This window comes from Mytilus galloprovincialis, chromosome 7, assembly GCF_965363235.1.
Source record: "Mytilus galloprovincialis chromosome 7, xbMytGall1.hap1.1, whole genome shotgun sequence".
In the NCBI taxonomy this organism is placed as follows: Eukaryota; Metazoa; Mollusca; class Bivalvia; order Mytilida; family Mytilidae; genus Mytilus; species Mytilus galloprovincialis.
In genome coordinates, this window is record NC_134844.1 from 35654588 (window position 1) to 35678131 (window position 23544).

Here is a 23544-nt window from a genome sequence, read left to right on the forward strand (position 1 = left end):
CAAGTATTTCTTTATTTGAAACAAAGATAACGTCTGCACATTTTTTTTGAAAAGTGCAAATTTAACAAAGACTAATAGGGGAAAATAAGTGGTGGTATTACATCTTTGTAAGATAATGTAAACATTTGGTTCGGGTTTCCAACTGTTTTAATTTGAGCACCACTGGTTTGTCTAATGAAGACGAAACGCATGTCTTGTATTCTTAATTATAAATAAAGGCAACAGTAGTATACCTCTGTTTTAAGTTATTAATCGATTGAAAGAAAGCAAATCTTGGTTACAAACTAAAACAGAGGGAAACACATCAACTATAAAAGGAACAACAAGAATGCTGAAGTGCAACAAAAACAAACGCCAACATACATAGAAAAGAAGTATTTGATAACAACTACCATATTCCTGACTTGGCACAAGATGTTTTAAGAAAAATGGTGGGTTGAACCTGGGTTTCTTTGGCTAGCCAAACCTCCCGCTTATATGGCAATGTTAAAAAATCATCTCTTATATGACAACACTACGTGACAGAATACAGCAAAAACAAACAGTATAATAGTCAACACAACATAAAAACCACAGGAAAACAACGAACATCTTCCGTCAACTACAGACAACACATAACAAGTGATCTTGAACTTCATACAATTATTTTCAAAATACCAGTCCAAACAATTGTCATGACAATGGCGGTATTGAAATTTTTTTTTAATAATTATTTAGACAACAAACGACGAGACATAACACATTATCCAACCAAAACCACAACAGAAATTTCTAAAATAAATACATGAATGTATAAGCCGGGTATCATTGGTGGGTTTTGATGCAATAGGGTTTTTGTTCATTCATGATAAAGCACACACTCTGACGCTGAGTGTCTCTACTTGTTTTAATTGTTCTTGGAATTGAATATTGTTAAACGATATACATACATATAATTTAGCGCTGGTAGCTCTTTGAAAGATCCTTGTTGTATTGTCGTTATTTGATTATTTCCCATATATCTGAAACGAAAGAATGGTATTATATGTACTTTATAGAACTTATTGAAGTGTTCTTTACATTATAAAGTTTGTTGACATTGACGATATATACCTTTGTCTTATCATAGTTATATATAATAATTTCATATAATTTTAACATGTAATTGACACTGACGAAGGCTATTTGTTAAGCCGAGATATTTGTCAACATGATTTTATAACATTAACTTCGTATATTAACATCTTGTATTAGTACCGTTGAGCAAATATTTATACTTATATATAAACAAGAATGTGTCCATAGTACACAGATGCCCCACTCACAATATCATTTTGCATGTTCAGTGGACCGTGAAATTGGGGTCAAAACCTAAAATTAGAAAGATCATATCATAGGGAACATGTGTACTAAGTTTCAAGTTGATGTGACTTCAACTTCATCAAATAAAATTGAGAATGGAAAGGGGGAATGTGCCAAAGAGACAACAACCCGACCATAGAAATAAACAACAGCAGAAGGTCACCAACAGGTCTTCAATGTAGCGAAAAATTCCCGCACCCGGAGGCGTTCTTCAGCTGGCCCCTAAACAAATATATACTAGTTCAGTGATAATGAACGCCATACTAATTTCCAAATTGTACACAAGAAACTAAAATTAAAATAATACAAGACTAACAAAGGCCTTGACCAAAAACTTTAACCTGAATCGGGACAGACGGACGCCCAGACCAGAAAAAATAATGCACCTCTACTATCGTAGGTGGGGCATAAAACAGCGATAGGGATGAAAACGGCAACGTCTAATGTCAATATTTTCATGGACAAATTAGAAAAACAAATCATTTCAACATCTTTATCCAAACCTCTGCCTGGTTCCGTTTCATCGATGATGTTGACATGAAATGGATTGAATCTAAACAAAAATTGGATGGTTTTATCAGACATGCAAACAACGCCCACCAGTCAATTAAATCTATTTATGAAATTTCCGACTCTAAAATATTTTTCTCAGACACAGCTACATCTATACAGGACGGTATCATATCAAGAGAATTCTACTGTTACCCTACAGATAAATATCAGTCCCTTTCTCCACAAAGCTGCCATCCCCATGTAAACACTGTTCAAAAAGTATCCCGTACAGTCAAGCTCTCAGAGTAAAGCGGGTTTTCTCCTCTGAGGAGGCTGTCAATAAACAGTTACAGGAACTTCGCGGATTTTTTTACAAACGAGGTTATAAGAAATGGGACATAGATAAGGGGTTTGCGCGTGCTAACAATAACAGCCGCAATGACCTATTACAGTACAAACATAAGAGGAGCAGCAAAATAGTTCCATTTGTTTAAACATACAATCCCGCCTTTACTAACCTTCCCGTTTGATCCGTGCCAATTGGTAAATTATTGCCAAGCACCCAAACTTATATAAGATCTTTCCCAAATCTTCTGTCTTAGCTTTTCGGAGACCTACCTTCACTTGTTTCCAGTAAATTTGTCTTTAGTTCTGGACTCTTACAGGTTTAAGAAATGTTTGAATTATAAGAGTTTAAATTACAGGGTTCTATTCATTTGAGAGGGATCTACAAGAAGTCAACCACGTTCAATTATTTCAGCTGAGTCAAAATTTCCTATTCTTTTTTTCTAATCATTATCAAACTACTATTTATTTGGGATGTTTAAATACGCAACCTTGGTTATAATTACTCTACCGCTGTCAAATTGGAAATATTATTCAAGCTTAGATCGGTCAGTGTTGTTTATTGGGAATGTAATTCCACGCAGTCGTTGTTGTTACATCGTAACTGTCGTCACCTTTTAAATTTTAGAATTGTTCCAGTTCATATCGCGCATTACTATTTTTATTTTAAGCATATCTTTACAGTCTCTGCTGTCAATAGCTATGTAACCTAGTCATGTTTACAAAAAAATAAGATAGAATTGTACAAACGTCTCTATGATGTTCGGGTTAAATGTTTTATTGTGTAAATTTTAAGATAGTTATAATTTTATAATCACAATAGACACATTTTACATAATATTCGTACTGATGTGGGAGATCTGTTATCCGAAATATTGAATATTTGTTATTTTTTGGTGATGTTGTACCCTTTTCAACTTTTTATATATTATATTGTGTATTGTACTGTATCATTTTTATATGATCCATCGCTTCGTAAGATTTATCTTTGGCTATTATTTAGTCATTATATAAATTATATGATAACATGAACTATTGGTATCGGTATCGGATTCGACCCTGAACTTGTTGATTATTGGTAATATGGTCCGAGACCACAATTATTTCGTAGTGCATTTCTTTTAGAACATAAATGAAAATTAAAAAAATCCCACCTGGCTTTCTGAATGAAATTATTACAGTGTGTTGTACTACTTTTGGGACAAATTATATCAAAATTATAGAAAACTTAATCGGCTCTAACTCAAAATATGGACAATTTTATGTTTAGGGCGTCTTGGAATCTTTTGACAACTTCCGAAGTGCTAGTTTTTAACCTTTTTCAACTGGACCAAATCACTACTTTCCTTTATAATTCTGGACCCAATTTTTTTACAGTGTAATTTCACCTCCCTACTTGCCATTTGAGGCATAAAACATGGAGAAATAAATTTGGAAGGGGTATAAAAAAAATATTGGCAAGTAACCCACTGTCAACACTAGGATCTGTATTTTTATATCAATTATGTGGAACACAAAAGGGTCTGGAATGGTCAAATTTTATTGACACCATTATTTTATTTAAGTTAAATATAAATTTCTATTCTTTGATTTGTCGTTTTTAACCTCAAAATTTGACCTCGTTACTTTAGTATTATATATTTGAACATTAGTACATACACACAAAGAAGAAGGCAGATGACAAAATACAAGTAAATCGTCACTAAAAGCATCCTCCGTTATATCATTACTTTTAGTAACACCCGAATAAAAAAACCGGTGATATTTGTCCGAAAAAACTAGCAATCCTTTTATATAGCGGTGTCGAACATACCGAGATATGAAAAACTGACAGGGTAGATAATGAACTACTAACAGAACTCAATGAGAACAAACACAATTTGTGTTTGCATTTTAGACATGTAAGGCGTTAAATGCTTGCATATTCTAGTAGTTAAATAAAGAAAGAGCTATCTTTTCCCAAGTCGTTTTTGTTGAAAAAACAATTATCGTTCATTTCTTTTTCTATTCACGTGTACGCTAACATGTTCAACCCCTCCACATTCTCTATGTATGTGTCTGTCCCAAGTCATGAGCCTGTAATTCAGTGGTTGTCGTTTGTTTATGCGTTACATATTTGTTTTTCGTTCATTGTTTGTACATAACTTAGGCCGTTAGTTTTCTCGTTTGAATTGTTTAATATTTTCATTTCGGGGCCTTTTATAGCTGACTGTGCGGTATGGGCTTTGCTCATTGTTGAGGGTCGTAAGATGACCCATGGTTGTTAATTTCTGTGTCATTTTGGTCTCTTGTTAATAGTTGTCTCATTGGCAATCATATCACATCTTCCTTTTTTATATGAACATACTTTTTAAGTATGATCCTATGTAATCATATTTATGTTACCCAAATATCAACAAATGTCAAAACGATAATAGAAGGCAACCCAACTATTAACGACAAACAATTTTGGCATGAAAGGGCGTATCATGGTATTAATGTAAAATGATATTTCTCTTTCACTAAAGGTTTCATTTAGTTGAAGTAAACAATGACATCAAAAGTATTTTTTTATTGTCATAGAGGGACTACTCTTACATATGTTCTAACATGGATGAATTGGTGGTCTGACAATAAAGATATATTAATAGACTTTTGCAGAATTTTATTTTATTTTGATTTGGTTGATTTCTCCGTACTCTTGATCATTAATTCTTTTTATTATGCCTCCAAATAAGAATAAAAGTTTTTAGTCTTATTTTAAAAGCAATTTTTATAACAATAAATTCGGCAAAGTGATTGCAAATAGGTTCTAATACATGGGGATTTACATTGGAGATTCATTGTAACATCCATTATGATGTGTATCTCTGCGTCTGTGCTAAGTATAGATATATCGAGAATTTTATCACAGTGTTGTTTACAAAGCGAAAGAAGCACGTCATGATAGAATTGACTGTTATGTATGACTTTGATACAGATAAACTTTCAATATCAATATCAATTGTGGTTTGTTTGTTCTTGTCCTAATGCTTTGACGACTTTTTTCAATTAACTTCAGTTTAGTGAAGCATCAAAGATAGTGAAGTCCGTTGGTATGATATCTGATTTCGAACAGGCATTTCCTCATGTAGAAAATGGTGGATTAGACCGTGCTTTAAAGCTAGCTAAATCTCTTACGTGTATGACATTCGTATATAATTCTTCAGCATTGACGACAATGTGTGAGCAATGTTGGGCTCTTTATAGCTTGATGTTCGGTGTGAGCCTACTAGGCTCCGTGTTGTTTTTGCGATTTTTTACTTTTTGTATTTTGATGATTGGAGCTACATGATCTCAATTGCGTATTATTCAAAAAAACATGTGGTGGTATTTTCAATAATTTGAATGCTCATAGTTGTAAAATATTGGTAGGAGTTCTCAAAAAAAAAAAAAAGGATTAGGGAAAATATAGTACTAGCTTTTAATTTCTTACTGCAATTTTTCTGAAAAGAAAAGTTATCAAACAAACTATCTGTGCGTTTCAAAAAATATGAACAAACACAATCAACTCCAAGGTTATATTAAATGTAACAGATTAAACTGATAAAAAGAAATCTTCGGAACGAATTGGAAACAACTGTCATGTTCCTGACTTTGTACAGTTCCGATAATGGTGGGGTGAACCTGGTTTGATAGTTAGCTTTACCTCCCATTTGTACGACAGTTTTTACAGTTCTGTTGTTTTGATAAAATTAAATGAGCAATCCAAAGATATATAATTAGTTTACTTTACAATAGTCGGGATCCAGCAGGCAGATTTATATTTTGAGTTTCCAAGCGAATTGTCAATACCTAATTCGTTTATCAAGCAGTTAGTGTAATGAGTTTTACAAACAAAAGCGAAGTTGTTTGGGGCTTTTGACAACAACATATTTGTCATGGTGGTAGGTTAAATGTTTTGCAACATTTGGGTCTTTAAAGATTGACGTAGCATGGGCATTGATAGACCCATTCAGTTTCTTATATCTGATTTGTATCAACGACCTCACTGCCTTAATCCATTCTGAAAGAGTGTCTACGTCTTCCTTCTCGCGATTATCCCATTGCCTGGCACAATTTTCGACTGAATCCATCAAAATTTTAAAGTTGTATTTCCAATTGATGGATTTAGGCTCACAATATTTCGGACCTTTTGATAACACATATCGTAGAGAAGTGTTATTAACAATGGTGAGGTCACCGGTAATAACGTGGCCAGTCGGAATGTGTCTCCGAGTCGTTACCTGGATACATCTGCATCAAAAAACGACCAAAGCAAAAAAATCCGATAGATATATATATGCACAAATAACGTGTCATGTCACGAGTCATACGATCAAAAGGATCATTAATAAACACAGACAAATAAAGAGAGAACTGTATAGAAAATATATTGATACACAACGTTTGAACCTATATAATACAACTCAAGACCATTCTGTACTATTTTGTGAGTTAGACATTGAATGTAGTATGAAATTCAAAACAGTGTAGCTGTGGCCATTGATTGACACATCAAAATCATTCATTGACTGGGACAATTTAGGTGAACGTTTGTATGTAACGACCAATGCTCACTATGTACTTTTTAAAGACACTTAAACTATGGGGTCACCAAAGGTTCTCAACACCTAAATAAAGTAATTCGAAAAATTAATCAGAAATAACACGATATTTTGATTTATATCAATTATATAAATCAAAACACCAAGGTTATTCCTGATTAATTTTTCGAATTATTTTATAATTAAAGGCGTTAAGAAACCTTTGTTGACCCCACAGTTTAAATGTCTATCGTAGGTACGTCATGAACAGTGGTTGTTACAGACAAACGTTCACGTAAATTGTCCCAGTCAATGAATGATTTTGATGGGTCAATCAATGGCCACAGCTACACTGTTTTGAATTTCATACTATAATGATTAAATAGTTGTCCTTCCTCCTGTCCATGTCTGTTAATTTATTACAACATTTATTCATATGTCATAAAAAATGACCATTCTAACACTTTTCCATGAATATGCAGTGTCTACATTTCAGTCGATGTTCATTCAAAATATGATTAACAGGCAACATAAATCAACCCTAAATGACCCTAAATGTATGTGCTTATTCTGCTTCTTAATAACAGATTGTATAAAATTTTATACATACAAAGTATAGAGCGATGGCAGGTATCCAAACGCCCCTGTTTGTAATGTTGTAATTTTATTGCTTGCCAAAACTCTGAAAAGAATTAACAGTTATGCATAGATTTATAAGATTTATGATACTATTTTTTCCTAGATATTGGTTGAAGGTGAGGGTACAAAACTGCTCAATTAAGACTCTTTTCCGGTTATCGTGCTGATATCATATATTGTCTAAAATAAGCAACAATCAACATTCATTCTATCTAGGCGTGGATCAGAGTTTTCTTTTGATTGAAGAACTATGGTGTTGTTCGTTTGTCACTAGAACAGTAGTCCGAGATTACTCTGACGTCCAATGGCTGTTTTGCCAGACAAGCTGGGGCCGTGGAACGTCAGAGCTCGTCCCATATCAAAAAGTGGATATTTGCCCATCCAAAATAGATGCGCTGCTTCGTCGCCTCTAGTGCCGAATAACGGCCTTGGAATTATATAAATCGGGTATCAATTTGTTCCTTTTTTATCTATCTCTTCATTTCTGTAAGTTTCACCTACCTGCCACCCTTTATTTTTTCATATTTTATGAGATCGTTTGCCAATTGATTGTATTTATAAGAGTCATTTTTTTTTTAAACTGAAATACTTTTTTTTCTACTGCACGTTTCCAAATGTTCGCTTGAATCTTCTTTCGGTCGTAACATTTATCATGTTTATATGCTGCCAGGAGGTATGAAAGCACTGGTGACATTGTGTTAACAGACAAAAGTCATGAAAACGGTGTTGTTAGTATAACGGCCAAAATGCATGAAAATATTTTAACGGTCTAAATGCATGTTCTACAAATATCTTTTTAACATAATTATACAATGTACGTGCTATCATATCAGGAGGGTTTCAATATCGCAAGCTTCACGGTAAACATTCAATCAACATACTCTGCTAATGAATGTTTCTAGATGTGGTTTTTTTATTTTTTATTCCGCTTATGAATTAAGTTTTGTACAAATTTATACTTACATAGAATAGAGCGCTGGTAAGTTTTTAAACGCTCCATTTTGTATTGTAGTAATTTGATTGCTGTTCAAACGTCTGAAAAGAAAGAATGATAATGTTTCAATATAATATGATTGTTTATTATGTTGTTTTCCTAAAGCGTGTATCAAACTCTTCATTTTAGACTTTGTAGGTAAATTTTATAAATATTCCATAATGGAAGTACATGTTTTGTGATAATTCATGATTCTCAACAATGAAGGAAGTCAACTCTGATTTTAAAACAGTCTTTATCTATGTTTGCAGTTTGACACTTACCCTTTATTTATATCAAACAACTGACATTGAAACAGGACCGACAGAATTAAACGAATCGGGAAAAAAACAACAAAAGATGGTAATGATTTGACTTTAGGTGGTATTTACCTGTTAAAAAAAAACCACAAAAACTTAATCGATTTTGTGATTAAATTGTCGAAATGTTTAATGGGGATAGTTTTTTTTTTTATAATTGGCATGCACTTATTCGTAATTTCTTTTTCTGTGGAAATAATTCTCCCCCCAATTTCAGATGCGACATAGTGTCCAACATTATATGTCAGATGTAAATAAATATATACTATTGTTAATCTGTTTTCACGTTGTTCTGCTATATTTAGAAAATGGGAGTTTTATAGTCAGGAATTATATTTATCATAACATGTATAATTAAGCAATGACTGTAATCGTTTTTTCTTGTTTTTCATGTCAGGACACATTCGGTAGTAAGTCACAATCTTTGATAAAAAGAGGACACAAAAGAGTTGACGACAGGTAGAACAAATACTTGGTAAATGGTGGTCAATCAACTCGCGATGGCGTCTGTAAAGTTGTCAGAACCTTTTGTCAGCATTGATTCTATAAATTAGGAATCAATATAAAAAAAAAGTTATTGACCTGGAACAAAAAAAAAGATGTAGGACAGTTATCTAATTAATTAAAAAAAAGAAACAACTATTCGTCTAACACTTATCTTGTTTTGTAAGTTCGATAATATATACATGCAAGTCTTCTTTCTCTTATCCCCTAAACCTATGAATGAGAGTAAATGAAAAAATTGTGGCAACTTTTGTTTTGTGTTAAATTATTCTTACAAGTGACAGATACGCATTGAATACTTCGGCTAATTACTTGAGGCCATACGATACAATTTTGATCCCACGGTGATTTATTTTACAAAAAATTGCAAATTTGCATATAAGCAATTTTTCACTTACGCTTAGTCTAGTCAAATATTTAGTAAAAAATATAACTGTCTGTGCAAATTAAAAATAAAAATGGAGTCAAAATCTTAGAAATTAACATAAAATTTCGGTTTCTTAGACATTTGTTTTTCGTTTCAAAAGATAAAGCATGCTCTTAATTTGTGTAACAATTTTTTGAAAACATTTAATTTTTTTCCAAAAATTTCCTGATTTTTTGTTGTTGCATATTTATCTTATCTAAAAAAAAATCATCGGTGATTTTTCATGAAACGGTGTCAAATCAAATGTGCTTTTGAAGAGCAGTCCATATGATCGTTTTCAAGCCAAGGATTAAAATTACTCGAAATATACATCTTTTCCCGGAATGTCGCCAAATGACGTCGCTAAATATAACACACCAAGATCATGAAGATCCCACAACGATCTTTACATATAAGATCGGAATGAGATCGTGGTGTGGTCGGCTTGAATATTCAATATGTCATAGTTTTCACGACCTTGCTATGATCCTGCTTCGATTCCGTTACGATAGTAACACGTTCCAGTTACGATCTTGTCACGCTCTTGTTGCGTCTAGCAGAGGTTTCCCGTTTTTCGACAGAACGGTTGGTACGTTACACAGCCGTTGGTGAAGAGATTATTGTATTCATCAAGATGAAATTAAAGAAATCGAATTGCATTATCAGCGATTTAATTATGATTGCTCTGCCTCCAAAACACTTTGTTTGTGATTTTATATGTGAATATTTATTTTGTTCAAAAAATGAATGAACTAAACAGTCCTCACTAGAACTGAGTTACCTTGACCTTTATATCTTAAATATAGATTTGCGTTTCTGGTTTTTTGGTTTTCTTTTGTTTTGTTTTTGTGTTTACTTAGAAATAAACTTGAATAAAGCATATTTTGTAATTCTTTTAAAATGAATTTGGAATATTCAAAGATGTTTTATTCATAACTTTCATGGTCATATTTAGTCGTTATACAGTCATTCCCAAAAAATGGGTACAATTCGAATGTAGACACTGTTAAAAAATAAATTTCAACTGAGCAGAGAGAGAGTGTTGTTTTCTTCTGTGTCTATATCTAGTCTGTCATTTTTTTAATTTTTACTTACACCATTTTAGTTGTTTTCTAGTTTTTGCATTTTTTGTAAGACAAGGTAAGTATGAACGTATCGGAGGTTAGTGTTGTATAAAGTCATCTTAAAAATTGCATTAGAGAAAAACACAAGATTTAAATCCAGGCTCATGTGAAATGGGTTACATTTACCACCATAGCAAACTGATTTATACGTATTATTCTGTATATATTGAAAGCAAATACCAATTTTAAGGTCTGAATTAATATAGTGTTTAAAAAATAATTCAAATAAGTAGTTTTCACAACTCATTTAGTAATAAATTTAAACTAATGAAATGTTATGCTGTATAATATTTTAGTTTCATAATACAGCTTTCCAGGAAAAACCCTATTATTTATGTTTTGAATCACTTGTATGTATTTTTTATGCTTGTATTAATCCACACCCCCATCTTTGTTACGGAGGTTGATATCAAACCAGTATCTGAATGCTGATACATAGTAACACTTAACTCTTTAATGCTACCTTTTCTAAACAATTTATTGACATTACAAACTAATCAAAGAGCTGAATAGCTCTGAGGGGAAAGACGGCCCTTGTTTCTATTTAATTATTTTTTTTTGGAAAAGGGGGGGTATCTTTAGATAGTCTTCATTTAAAGAATGATAAAAGAGAACAGCTGGAACATGCAGAAAGGTTGACAATATAGAAATCAATTGATGTTTATGTAATTTCATTTCCCTAGTTTAGGATTCAATTTGGACCAATGGAAGAGATCTGCATCTTCTAAATCTAAACATTTGATTAAAGTTGATAGTTAATTATCTAAAATTCAACTAAATTCTGTCATTTCACAACAACAATAATATTTTTTGAAATCTTCGATTGTTTACCACTGAACTGCAGGCTAGGGCCATTTTCCATTTTTTGTGACAGTACTCTTGAATTTTTAATTTTTTTCTTAAGAAAGTGTGGACTGAAAAATCTATTCAGTTTTAAATTTCCATTGATAAAGTTCCCAGTTACAACTCTCATCACAGGGAAACAGGTACTAATACAAAACAATATGATTGATGTAAACTGTGTGAAGCTTGTTTCCAAATCCTAAATTTGAAATATTTGTAAATTTCATGAATAAATAGGTTGAAACTACAACATGCAACATTTTTAATTTTTTTTTTTTTACCATTACAAAGATTATGTTGGTACACAAAAATTTAGTTTTAATGGAAGACTACTAATCCAATGAAGTCAATGAAATGTCACATTTTAAGTGTTTAAATACATTAACAGTGGCGTAGCTGGGTAATTTTTACGTGTACGCCCGAACCTTGGCGAGGGATATTAGGGGTGCCAACCGCTCAATGTTAAAGCACCTGCTGGTAGTGGGTTCGAATGGGACGAAGCCCCCGAAAGCTGTCGAGAATAAGATACCGTAATGATTCCTGTCAGTAAAAAATCATTGATAGCAACATACATGTACTTTTGAATCTAAATGGTTTATTTGTTTTGGTTAAATTTTGTAATATGTTAACTTATTCATCGTGTTAAACTGGAAGCTAGCCTAATGGTCATTTGTTTTAGAGAAAACGTCCAAACAAATATATATTTAAATAAGTTTAAAGGGTGCCGTGGGTGAGCATACAATCGACAAAACACCTTTTAATGAACACGAAAAAAAATATTTCTTAGAGGTTCAATATAAAAAATTCTGGAACATTTAGGATTTCTTCCCACAAAAAGAGAATCAATTTATCATTTCTTTAAAGGGATTTAAAAAAAATCTTAAATTTTCTTTTGATATTTTTTTCTTGATCTGGAATATTTCACGACAATCTATGAAGGTTTATAAATTGAGCATGTAAAACAATTAATTGCGTAAAGAAGAGTCCGGCTATCTGTCTATCAGAAAAGAACCGAAAAATGAACGAAAACAAATGCTTTCAAAATTTTAGCTTTAGACATTAGTCATAGAAAAAGCTTCTTCGGCATTTTCATAAAATTCGATGAAGGTTCGACAAGTAGTTATGGTAATTGAGAAATAACAAAATGTAAGCCCAAACTGCGACCATTTATTAATTGCAGAAAGAAATACATTTTGTCCTTAAAATGCGAGAAAATTAAAGACATAATTGCATTATTATATTGCTCTAAATACTCTTTTGATCATAAACAGTTTCTGTCCAACTTTCATAAAATTTCACGGAGTCATTTAAAAGACTTTATCCACATTCGGAACCTAAATATTGACGCAGCTTTGTCTCGCTTTTGGGACATAAATCACAGGCTCGACAAAAATACAAACAGCATAACGAATCTGACCAGATAGTGAATTGCTTTGAATATAAGAAAAATACGTAGAATACATAGTAGATTCAGACTTTTACAAAAGATTCAAACAAATTGATAAAATGATCTATTTGAGTAAATTTAGTCCCTTTTTATTCAAAATTACAATCCAAAAAAAAAAAGAAACACAAGGCTGGTGTGCTTTTGACCAGTTTTTCCTTATTCTTTTCGATTATTTGTTTTATTTTCAAAATTCAAGTGTACGTCCGGGCGTTTTGACGTAAACGTAGCTACGCACATGATTAACTTTTATTTTAGAGGATAATTACTCATCAGTTGAGGTGCTCCTGAATTGGAGGAAGATTCTCAAAACAGAATTTTTACAGAAAAAAATCAATAAAATCGTTTCTCTCCCCTATCTCATGTATACCCACCATCTTTGTTTACTTTGAAAGTTGCTGACCTACAAATTAAAGTATTGCATGTTGATGTTTGAATCATCTACAGCAAACAATGTTATGTTTAGATTTAGCAAATACCAATTTGTAATTAGTGCGCGATCTCTGGGAATGATTTAAATAACCAGTGAAGGATATCCCTGCTTCTGGTGGCATTCCAAGAATGACGTCACTATAAAATACAATGTAGGTTGGATATATTTAGAATATCTCGTCATACTGATTTTTCCGGATTGTAAAAGAAACATTAATAGTGTAAAGGAGAGCTAAAGATACAATAATTTCGTTAGAAACAGAAGGGAAATGTGTAAAAAAGTGTTTAAAGTCAAACTATTCATGTCTGGGTCTCCTTCTCTTCAATCTAAGTAAGATTTGTTGGGGGGGGGGGGGGGGTTTCCACACTATAAAAACAAAATGAATGATGTGAGGGAATGTCACTCTGGTCAACCCAATAGGGGATTGACGGCTTGAAGCCGTCTTTCCCCAAAAAACTGTTTTCTATCAAGTTATATGTTTCTTTTAGTCAAATGGACTTGTTCTTGTCAAAATCTCCGTAACGATTCATGAACTTTCACTCAAAAATATGTTTTACCTAAACCGAATACTGTTCAACATAATTTTATTAGCTCTATACAGTTATGTCATCTTCCTTCACACCATAATGTATGTATTATACTCAACTATGAAGTTTTGGAGTCAAAATAGTTTCATTTCGAAAATTTCTATCCTCCGTAACGACATTTAAAACCTCCATAACGGACAATTCCAGTTCTTACCAACAGCAAACATATAAATGAATGTAAGTATTGGAATTAAATGACAAACAAGACAACAGAATTAAACATTTTTCTTAGTAAATCGTTATCTAAAAAGAGTAAAGTCCTGTTAGAGAAAAAAAACGTTTTTTCCTTAAATTTCTATCCTCCGTAACGTAAATCAATGATGTCGTCTATGATTGACATCACCTTTTGATTTTTATTAGTGATAATTGATGAACTGATTTGGTATCTATAACAATGTACAAGAATTTCAATTGGTATGATCGTGTTTACATGCATCTTTAGATTTTTTTTATTTGCATAACCTCCGTTACATTGATGAGTCCTAAATAATCTTGAAAATGTTTGCCATAAACCGCTGTTAAAGTTATGATTGTCGTCGTAATTACACAAGTTGTGTTGTAGACTATTTTAAATCTAAGAAAATGGCTGATATAACGTTTATTAAACGTTATAATGTTGCTCACATAATAGGGAAAAACAAGTTAACCTACCTTTCTCAAAACAACATTTTTTTTCTCAAAATCTGTATTTTGTTTGTCTGTTTTCTTTATAATAAATGATGTCTGCTACAAAAATGACTTTCGGCAGTGTCGGCAGCCGCTGATACTAATAAAAAAGTCTGACAACTTAACTGTAAATAACTGCGTCACGGAGGTTATTTAAACGGAGGTTAGTTTTATTTACATTATACATGGAAATATGTAACAATATTGCTGAGTTGCTTTCTCAAAACTGATTATTGAGAAGCTTTACGGGTGCTTTCAATGAAATAATCATCATTTTGATTTGTTCTTGGTTAGTGCGTTCCAAAATACGCGTTACGTAGGTTGGATTCTTATATGCGACAATCGAAAAAAAGAGAAAGAGAAGATTTTTTTTTATTTTTCGTTTCATTGCAATAAAAGTTAAAGGCAGGAATTTAAAATTTTATGTATCAACTTTGCTTAAAGTCACTTTGGGCATGATTTCCAATCATATAAATATGTTTTGACTGTAGTACCTAAAGATACGTTACGGTAGGTTATACGTTTATCGGCGACATTGGTTTAATGGGTAAATCAAAGTGTATATTATAACTTTTGATTCTAAAATATTTTTGTGGATAAAAATCAATATAGTGTCAAATAAAAAAAGCAAATCTAATCATGATTTAGATGAAATAAAGTATTTTAATTCACACCGATATTTGGAGTTTTTCTTGGCGACATTCGGAATTCGTGTGATTTCCGTATATTGAATAGAAAATCACACAAATATATTTACGATATACATCACAAAAGAATATAATTCTATTTTAGTATACATATTAATCACTTAGAACACGAAAAAGATTATCTGTGACATATGTTAAGCTTGCATTTTGTGGTTATTTGCCGGCGACACTGAAATTTTGTAATTGTACCCATTTTTTGGGAATGACTGTATAACTACTGTACGTTTAAATGGCAAAACTGTGGTGTCCTCTCATCAAAATCAATTGTTTTTAATTAATTATTTTTTTGATCTTTGCAGCTTCATTTTTTTCTTAAACGCAACACACATTGTGAAATCATAGATCCTTCTTTTTCCTGATATTTTGTCACTAAACTTTTTGGTGAATAAACTCATCATAGATACCAGGAAGCCACACTTAAAAAGGCCGAAATGAAACAAGAAGCCGCACGTTCAAATGCTAAAATGGAACATGAGGCAGAACAAGAGGCAATACGCAGAAAAGCACAAATCAAACAAGAGGCTGCACGCGTAAGCCGAGAAAAAGTCGAACTGAAGGCCAAATTAAACCTTCTAGTAGCACGCAGAGAGGCTGCAGTCGCAGAAGCCGAGGCTCGTATCCTGGAATACGATGACAGCCAAGCGTTTAGCGATCTCCCTAACGAAAAGGAAGACCCGCTCCAGCGTGTGCAAGCTTTCGTAAATAAACTTCCTGTTTCAACTGCTGCAAAGGAAGAAACAGGACCTCAAAAGAAAAAACAAATTCCTGTTCATATCGAGCTGAGTCACAAAGCACCAGCGTTCGTGCCATCCGTGGCACTGAACCTACTGTCACAGACATCTGCTGTCTTGCCTTCCGATACTAAGTCACCGAAAGTTACCTTAATCCCAGATCTGGGATTAGTAACCAGTATACAAAAACTAGACCTTTCAGATGAGATCCCTGATGGACACCAAAAACAAGGTGTTAAAGACTTACGCACAAAACAAGACGTTATAGAAGAGATCCCTGTTTCACACCAAATACAAGGCGTAATAGAAGAGATCCCTGTTGCACACCAGCAACAAATCAACCCCCACATCGGAGATCACTAGATTTCTCTTGCGTAAGGACCTGCTTTTCTCCCGATTAACAAGCTTTAACGATCGGGCAGAATCCTTCCATACATGAAAAGCAAGCTTTAAAAACGTGACAGACGAGGTACAAGTATCTGACTCGGAGCAGATTGATTTATTGATCAAGTGGCTCGGTCCTGAGTCTGCTAAACATGCCATAAGCATAAGAGCGTCGAACGCCAATAATCCTACAATAGGTATACAAAGATTATGGAAGAGGCTTGACGAGCGGTATGGTGCTCCAGAAATGTTGGAAGCCTCTCTCAGGAGTAAACTTGACAAATTCCCAACCTTGACGAATAAGGACAACGCACGTCTTTATGAACTGTCTGACATCCTATCAGAAATAGAATACCACAAGGAAAATCCCAAGCTGGGATGTCTGCTAGCTTATTTTGATTCACCGACCGGAATAAACCCTGTCATTGAAAAACTACCATATGGACTTCAGGAAAAGTGGATTACAAGGGCGTCTAGATACAAATCTAACCACGGCGCTGCCTTTCCTCCTTTTACAGAGTTATCTGCATTCATCAGTGAAATCAGTAGAATCAAAAACGATCCTTAAAGTTGGTACTCATAAAACAGCGATTGAGCAGCAATCCGGAGACGCCAGCAAACAAGGTCTTTGTATTATGCACAATACAAAGCATTCCTTAAATGAATGTCGAGTGTTCCGAGCCAAATCAATAGCGGAACGCAAGGGTCTTTTGAAAGAAAACAATGTCTGTTACAAGTGTTGTGATTCTACCAAATACAGAAGCCGGGAGTGCAATGCACGCATATTGCACGCATAAGTTGTAAAGAATGTGGAAGTTATCAACACACTACCGCACTACACATCACTAGACCACAGCAACCTGCAGTCTAGCTCACCTAAGCAAGCCTACAGAATCGGCTGAAACTAAGTCAACCTCAGTTAACTCTATTTGTACTGAGATCTGCAAAGATACATACAGCGGGAAATCGTGTGCTAAAATACTTCCTGTGAATGTTTATCACAAAGATAACCAGTACAAAGTTATTCGCATGTACGCCATCATTGATGACCAAAGCAACCTGTCACTAGCATCGCCCGAATTCTTTAATCTTTTCGACGTCAAAGATAAACCGGAGAACTATACTCTATCAACATGCTCCGGCAAATTAGTCACTTCCGGGAAAAGAGGAAGAGGTTTCGTCATGGAATCAATCAATGGTAATGACAAGTTTGATCTTCCTGTACTGATTGAATGTGATCATGTTCCCAATAATAGGGACGAAATACCTACTCCTGAAGTTACAATGCATCACCCTTATTTAAGAGAACTTAGGGCTAGCATTCCACCAATAGAGGAAAATTGCCAAATTCTTCTCTAAATTGGCAGAGACCTTATAGAGGCACATCATGTCCTTAACCAGTGCATAGGACCACCCAGAACTCCATGTGCACAACAATGGAAACTGGGTTGGGTAGTGTTAGGAGAAACTTGCATTAACAAGCAGCATGTGCCTCTTGAGTTAAATGTCAAAATAACTAACATTTTGCCTACAGGACAACTTCAACGTTTCAACCATGTACAAGCAAATTTGACATTCGGGAAAACTACACAGACCCCGTTAAGAAAGATTTACAATCGCCACTCTTTGAAAAAACAAAGGACGATGATAAGCCTGGAATGTCATATGAAGACAAAATGGTCATGAAACAGATGGACAACGAATTTGTCAGAGACTCGGAAGGAAGTTGGGTAGCACCGTTACCGTTCCGAGTGCCAAGACAGCCATTGCCAAGCAACAAACCAGAGGCTCTTCATAGTGCTAACATGTTAGACGCCAGTCTGAATAGAAACCCAGTAAAGCGGGAACATTTTCTTACATTTATGAGTAAAATCTTAGATAATCATCATGCAGAGCTCGCACCACAGTTGGGCGAATATTAAGAGTGCTGGTATTTACCATTGTTTGGTGTTTATCACCCGAAAAAAACCGATCAGATTAGGGGTGTGAATGATTCTTCCGCCAAATGTAATGGAGTTTCACTCAACAGCGTCCTGCTAACAGGTCTAGAATTGACCAATGATCTCTTGGGAGTACTGCAGCGTTTCCGGAAAGAAATGGTCGCAGTAACTGCAGACGTTCAACACATGTTTCACTGCTTTGTAGTGAGAAAAGACCACCGAAATTATCTGCGATAATTATGGCATAAAAACAACGACCTACAAGAGAACTTTGTCGAATTCCGCATGAGAGTTCATGTTTTTGGAAATAGTCCGTCACCTACCGTTGCTACGCTTGGACTCAGAAAAGCAGCGCAGACATCAGAATAAGAGTTCGGCAGTCACGTGACTAGCTTTGTTACAAGAGACTTCTACGTCGACGACGGTCTTACGTCATGTCCTACCAAAGAGGAATTTGTTAAGCTCATGAAGGACACACAGCAAGCATTAGCAAAATATGAAAACTTACGCCTTCACAAGTTTGCCTCTAATTGTGCGGAAGTTATGTCTGCATTTCATGCCAGTGATTTGGCTTCAAATCTTAAAGATCTAGACTTAGAATGCGACAGCAAACCCTTACAACGTAGCCTTGGACTCAGTTGGGATGTAAACACTGACAATTTCTTATTTCAATTATCATCTGAAAACAAACCAATAACTCGGAGAGGAATTTTATCGACGATAAACAGTCTCTACGATCCTCTTGGATTTTTGGCTCCTCTGATTATAAAAGGGAAACAACTATTAAGGAAAATAGTGTCAGAAACCGTCGACTGGGACCAACCTCTCTCTGATGACACAGCAGCTGAGTGGAAATCTTGGAGAGATACTTTAAATGCTATCGAAACATTGCGCATACCACGTACTTACGTGCCGTATCTCAGCAAAACAGCCACAAAGGAGTTGCATGTCTTCTCTGATGCATCAGAAAAAAGCCATATCAGCTGTTGCATATCTACGCACGACCGACAGTAGTGGTGAACCTAACATAGGGTTCATTCTTGGGAAAGCTAAAGTTGCACCAACGAGTGGTCACACTATTCCACGACTTGAATTATCTGCTGCTGTATTAGCAGTTGAGATTACACAAACCATTGTGGATAATTTAGATTTACATATAGACACCGTGAAATTCTACACAGACAGTAAAGTGGTCTTAGGTTACATCAGTAATGAGACAAGAAGGTTCTTTATCTATGTCGCCAATAGAGTAGAGAAAATAAGGAAATTTAGGCTCTCCAAGTCAATGGAATTACGTACCAACTAACCGTAATCCCGCAGATTAGGGAACAAGGTCCGTACCAGCGCACGAAATTCATAGCAGTGAATGGTTATTAGGACCAAGACAACTTCTTTCCTCAGAACAGAAGAATTCTGAGGACATATATCAGCTAATAGATCCAGAGGAAGATGGAGAAATTCGTGCAACTGTTAATGTTGCAAAAACATTTGCAACTGTTAATGTTGCAAAAACATTTGCAACTGTTAATGTTGCAAAAACATTTGCAACACTTGAGCATAAAGGTATCGGAACTGAAAGATTCAACAGATTCTCAAACTGGACATCACTTGTGCGAGCGATAGCCTTTTTAGAACGTTTCTCCCGTTTACACGGGTCAAAACAGGCAGCACTAGTGACCTCTCTGGAAGGCTTTTCGAATGCCGAAAATTTCATCTTAATATCTGCTCAATATGAAGTTTACGGCGATGAAATAGATTGCATTAAACGTCGAGAACAAATTCATAATCGGAGCCCGATAGCTAACCTCAACCCGTTTGTGGACGAACGAGGACTATTACGAGTAGGAGGCCGTATTGCCAAATCTGACTTAAACCTCCGTGAAAAGAAACCATTGATCGTCCCTGGACGCCATCATATAGCGACATTATTAGTTCGACACTACCACGACACGATAAAACATCAAGGTCGCCATTTTACAGATGGAGCGATTCGTTCCGCAGGATTCTGGATCGTCAGAGCTAAACGCTTGATCTCTTCTATCATTCACAAATGTGTGACATGCCGCAGAGGAAACACTGAGTTTCAAATCATGTCTGATTTGCCAGAGGACCGTCTTGAACCGTCACCTCCCTTTACCAACGTTGGAATAGACAAATTTGGACCCTGGACAATTGTTTCACGTAAAACACGTGGTGGATACGCTAACTCAAAACGTTGGGCAATTCTTTTCACATGCTTAGTGACAAGAGCTGTTCATATCGAACTCATCGAGGAAATGAGCTCTTCAGCCTTCATAAACGCTGTCAGGAGATTCGCCGCTATAAGAGGCCAAGTTAAGATTTTCCGATCTGACCGTGAAACGAACTTTATTGGCGCAATCGACGATTTAAAGATTGACGCAATCAACGTTGAAGATGGACCCTTCAAGAACTTTCTGTTCAATTCTGGTCAGGGTTTCCCCTGGGTCAATTATTTTTTTCGCCACCTCTTTCGCCAAAACAATATATTTTTCGCCACTTTATTATTTTTTTCGCCAAGTAACATAAATATATTTTTAGTTTAAAATTTATCCTTTCCCCCCCCCCTTTTTCCTTCCCTTAAATAAGATGATTTCGCCCTTTTGTACTAAGAAGTGGTTTTTACAACAAAACAAAAGTTTTTATCACATGAAATTGATCCCTCACTTCATGTGTAGTCATTACATTGAAGGGTTACTCTCATTCGAGGGGTTGTTCCCAACCTTTTGGAAATATTTCTTCATATTTAACGACAGTTTTCTTTTCTTGACCATCATAAATGAAAAAGTTGAGACGTAAAACTATGCTTGAAACCGTGACGTGTGTCACTCAAACGACTTTACAGTAGTCTCCCTAATCAATTACCTATATTAAGTAAATGGATAATAAAAGTTTTAAATCGGAGATTTTTCTTGGTTTTGAACATTTTTCGTCACAACAGCTTTCTTTTCTAAACTATTTTCAAAAGGAGAGGAGACGTCAAAAATTTGCTTCAAACACGTGCGTCACAAAGTGGTAAATAAATTATGTATTTGACATTTAGTGGAAGCCATTTAACCATATCATGTTGTCAAACAATTCAATCAACACCTTTATTAATTAGTCCTTTGTTGTCGATAGCTATAAAATGCAATCAGTTGATTATTGATTTTCTGTTTAAATCTTAATGAGGTCAAGGTAAATTCCGAGTATAGTCTGATCCGGTAAAGTCCGAGAAACTCGAAAAAAAGTAAATAAACAAGATGGAGGAAAATAAATGTTATTTATATTTCTTTCGCCAAATTCTTTCGCAAATGACGAATTTTTATCGCCACAATTATTATTTTTTCGCAAATTGCGAAAATGGCGATCGCCAGCGGAAACCCTGATTCTGGTACAACTTGGATCTTCAATCCGCCGCATTCGTCCCACATGGGTGGAGCCTGGGAGAGAATAATTGGTATCACCAGGAGAATTTTTGATTCTATGCTTCTAAATGCAGCCGGAAGAAGCCTAACGCATGACGTGCTCAACACACTAATGGCAGAAGTTTCAGCAATAGTGAACTCTAGACCTCTGGTACCGGTATCAACAGATCCAGAGAATCCATTAATATTAACTCCGGCTATGTTATTGACACAGAAAACCGACTACATATTCACCTCAGATCATCTTGGAGAATTCGATAAACGAGATCTATGTCTTGCCGAATGGAGACGAGTACAGGCTCTTGCCAGTGTTTTCTGGTCCCGTTGGAGGAAAGAGTACCTGCCGTTACTACAACAACGACGAAAATGGACCGAAGATCGCCGTGATCTCATCGAAGGAGACGTCATTCTTCTAAAGGACAAAAACTTTTGCCGTACCCAATGGCCCGTTGGAATTATAGTGAACTCATTTAAAAGTTCAGACGAACATGTCCGAAAAGCAGAAGTGCGAGTAATCGTTAATGGAAAAGCCACAACCTACACACGTCCTATCGTGGACATGATTCTTCTCGTGCAGAACAACCCTGTGTAATTATGTGTATATATATATATATATATATTGGATTTAGATAGGACATTCACATGTGTTTATATTTTATGGAATAGTGATATCAGATAGATTTCAGACGGGGAGTATTCTGTTTCACATTCAATGTTTATTACATGTTTTCATATTTATTCGGAACAAATTGAACTGGACCGATTTCTCAAATCACCGTATTTATCGACTACCTTTAATTTCTGTGACACCGTCCGCTTCAATATTTCAACACATGGAAAATGGACGACATTTCATCTTTCTGAGGAAATCGAGACATACCACTGTCATGTACGTTTGATTCTATCATTAACTGTGATAAATTAATCTGTTTAACTCCGTTATTTTTTGATAAGTGATTTATAAATACATACGAACTGTTAGTTATTTATTTCCGAGGTTTGAACTGTAAATTCTACTTTCGTTTTTGACTCGATTAATAATCCGGTATTTAACTTTCATATTTAATTCGTACACATCGTAAAATATTCTATTTTTATTTCTTTCAGTTTACCAATATACTGACTACTATGTAAACCTTTCTGTTGGAATACTATAATTACAATTTTCAAAACAAGTTGTGTTCTTTATATATTTGCCGAAATTGCGATACAGTCACCTAGTTAAACTAGTTGAGTCCGGCTCAGCATAATAGTATTTCTTCTTAATAGTTCGCGAGTAAATGTGTACTGCACGAGCTTGCAAATATTATATTATAACGCTGCCTTCCTGGTGTTGGAGTCGGCCACCAGATATCAAAGGTTACGTATAACTGTAAAATGTAAGGCCCGACGTCGAATTGGAATACCGTAGAACCAACACACTTTACAGCTTCGTTAACCTTTACTCCAGATGTCCAAAGTCTCCAAGGTTTACTCCCAACTTGTCTCCTTGATTTACTCCAAAGTCTCCCAATTTGCTTCCAACTTGTCTCCTTGATTTACTCCAAAAGTCTCACAATTTGCTCCCAACTTGTCTCCTTGAATTACTCCATAGTCTCCCAATTTGCTCCCAACTTGTCTCCTTGATTTACTCCAAAAGTCTCCCAGTTTGCTCCCAAATTGTCTCCTTGATTTACCTCCTAGTCTCCCAACTTGT

The 23544-nt window shown here is 34.8% G+C and overlaps 1 long non-coding RNA gene across 1 annotated transcript in view; it reads right to left on the reverse strand.

The window, feature by feature from the left end:
- Positions 1-836: 836 nt before the first annotated feature.
- The window catches only part of LOC143081656 (uncharacterized), a 53213-nt gene continuing 30505 nt past the window's right edge, over positions 837-23544 (reverse strand). Inside the window, exons 2-4 of the long non-coding RNA XR_012980009.1 lie at positions 8325-8396; positions 7333-7404; positions 837-1001 (exon numbers count right to left, since the gene is read on the reverse strand). This is a non-coding gene — a long non-coding RNA (uncharacterized LOC143081656). The remainder of the gene's footprint in view (positions 1002-7332; positions 7405-8324; positions 8397-23544) is intronic.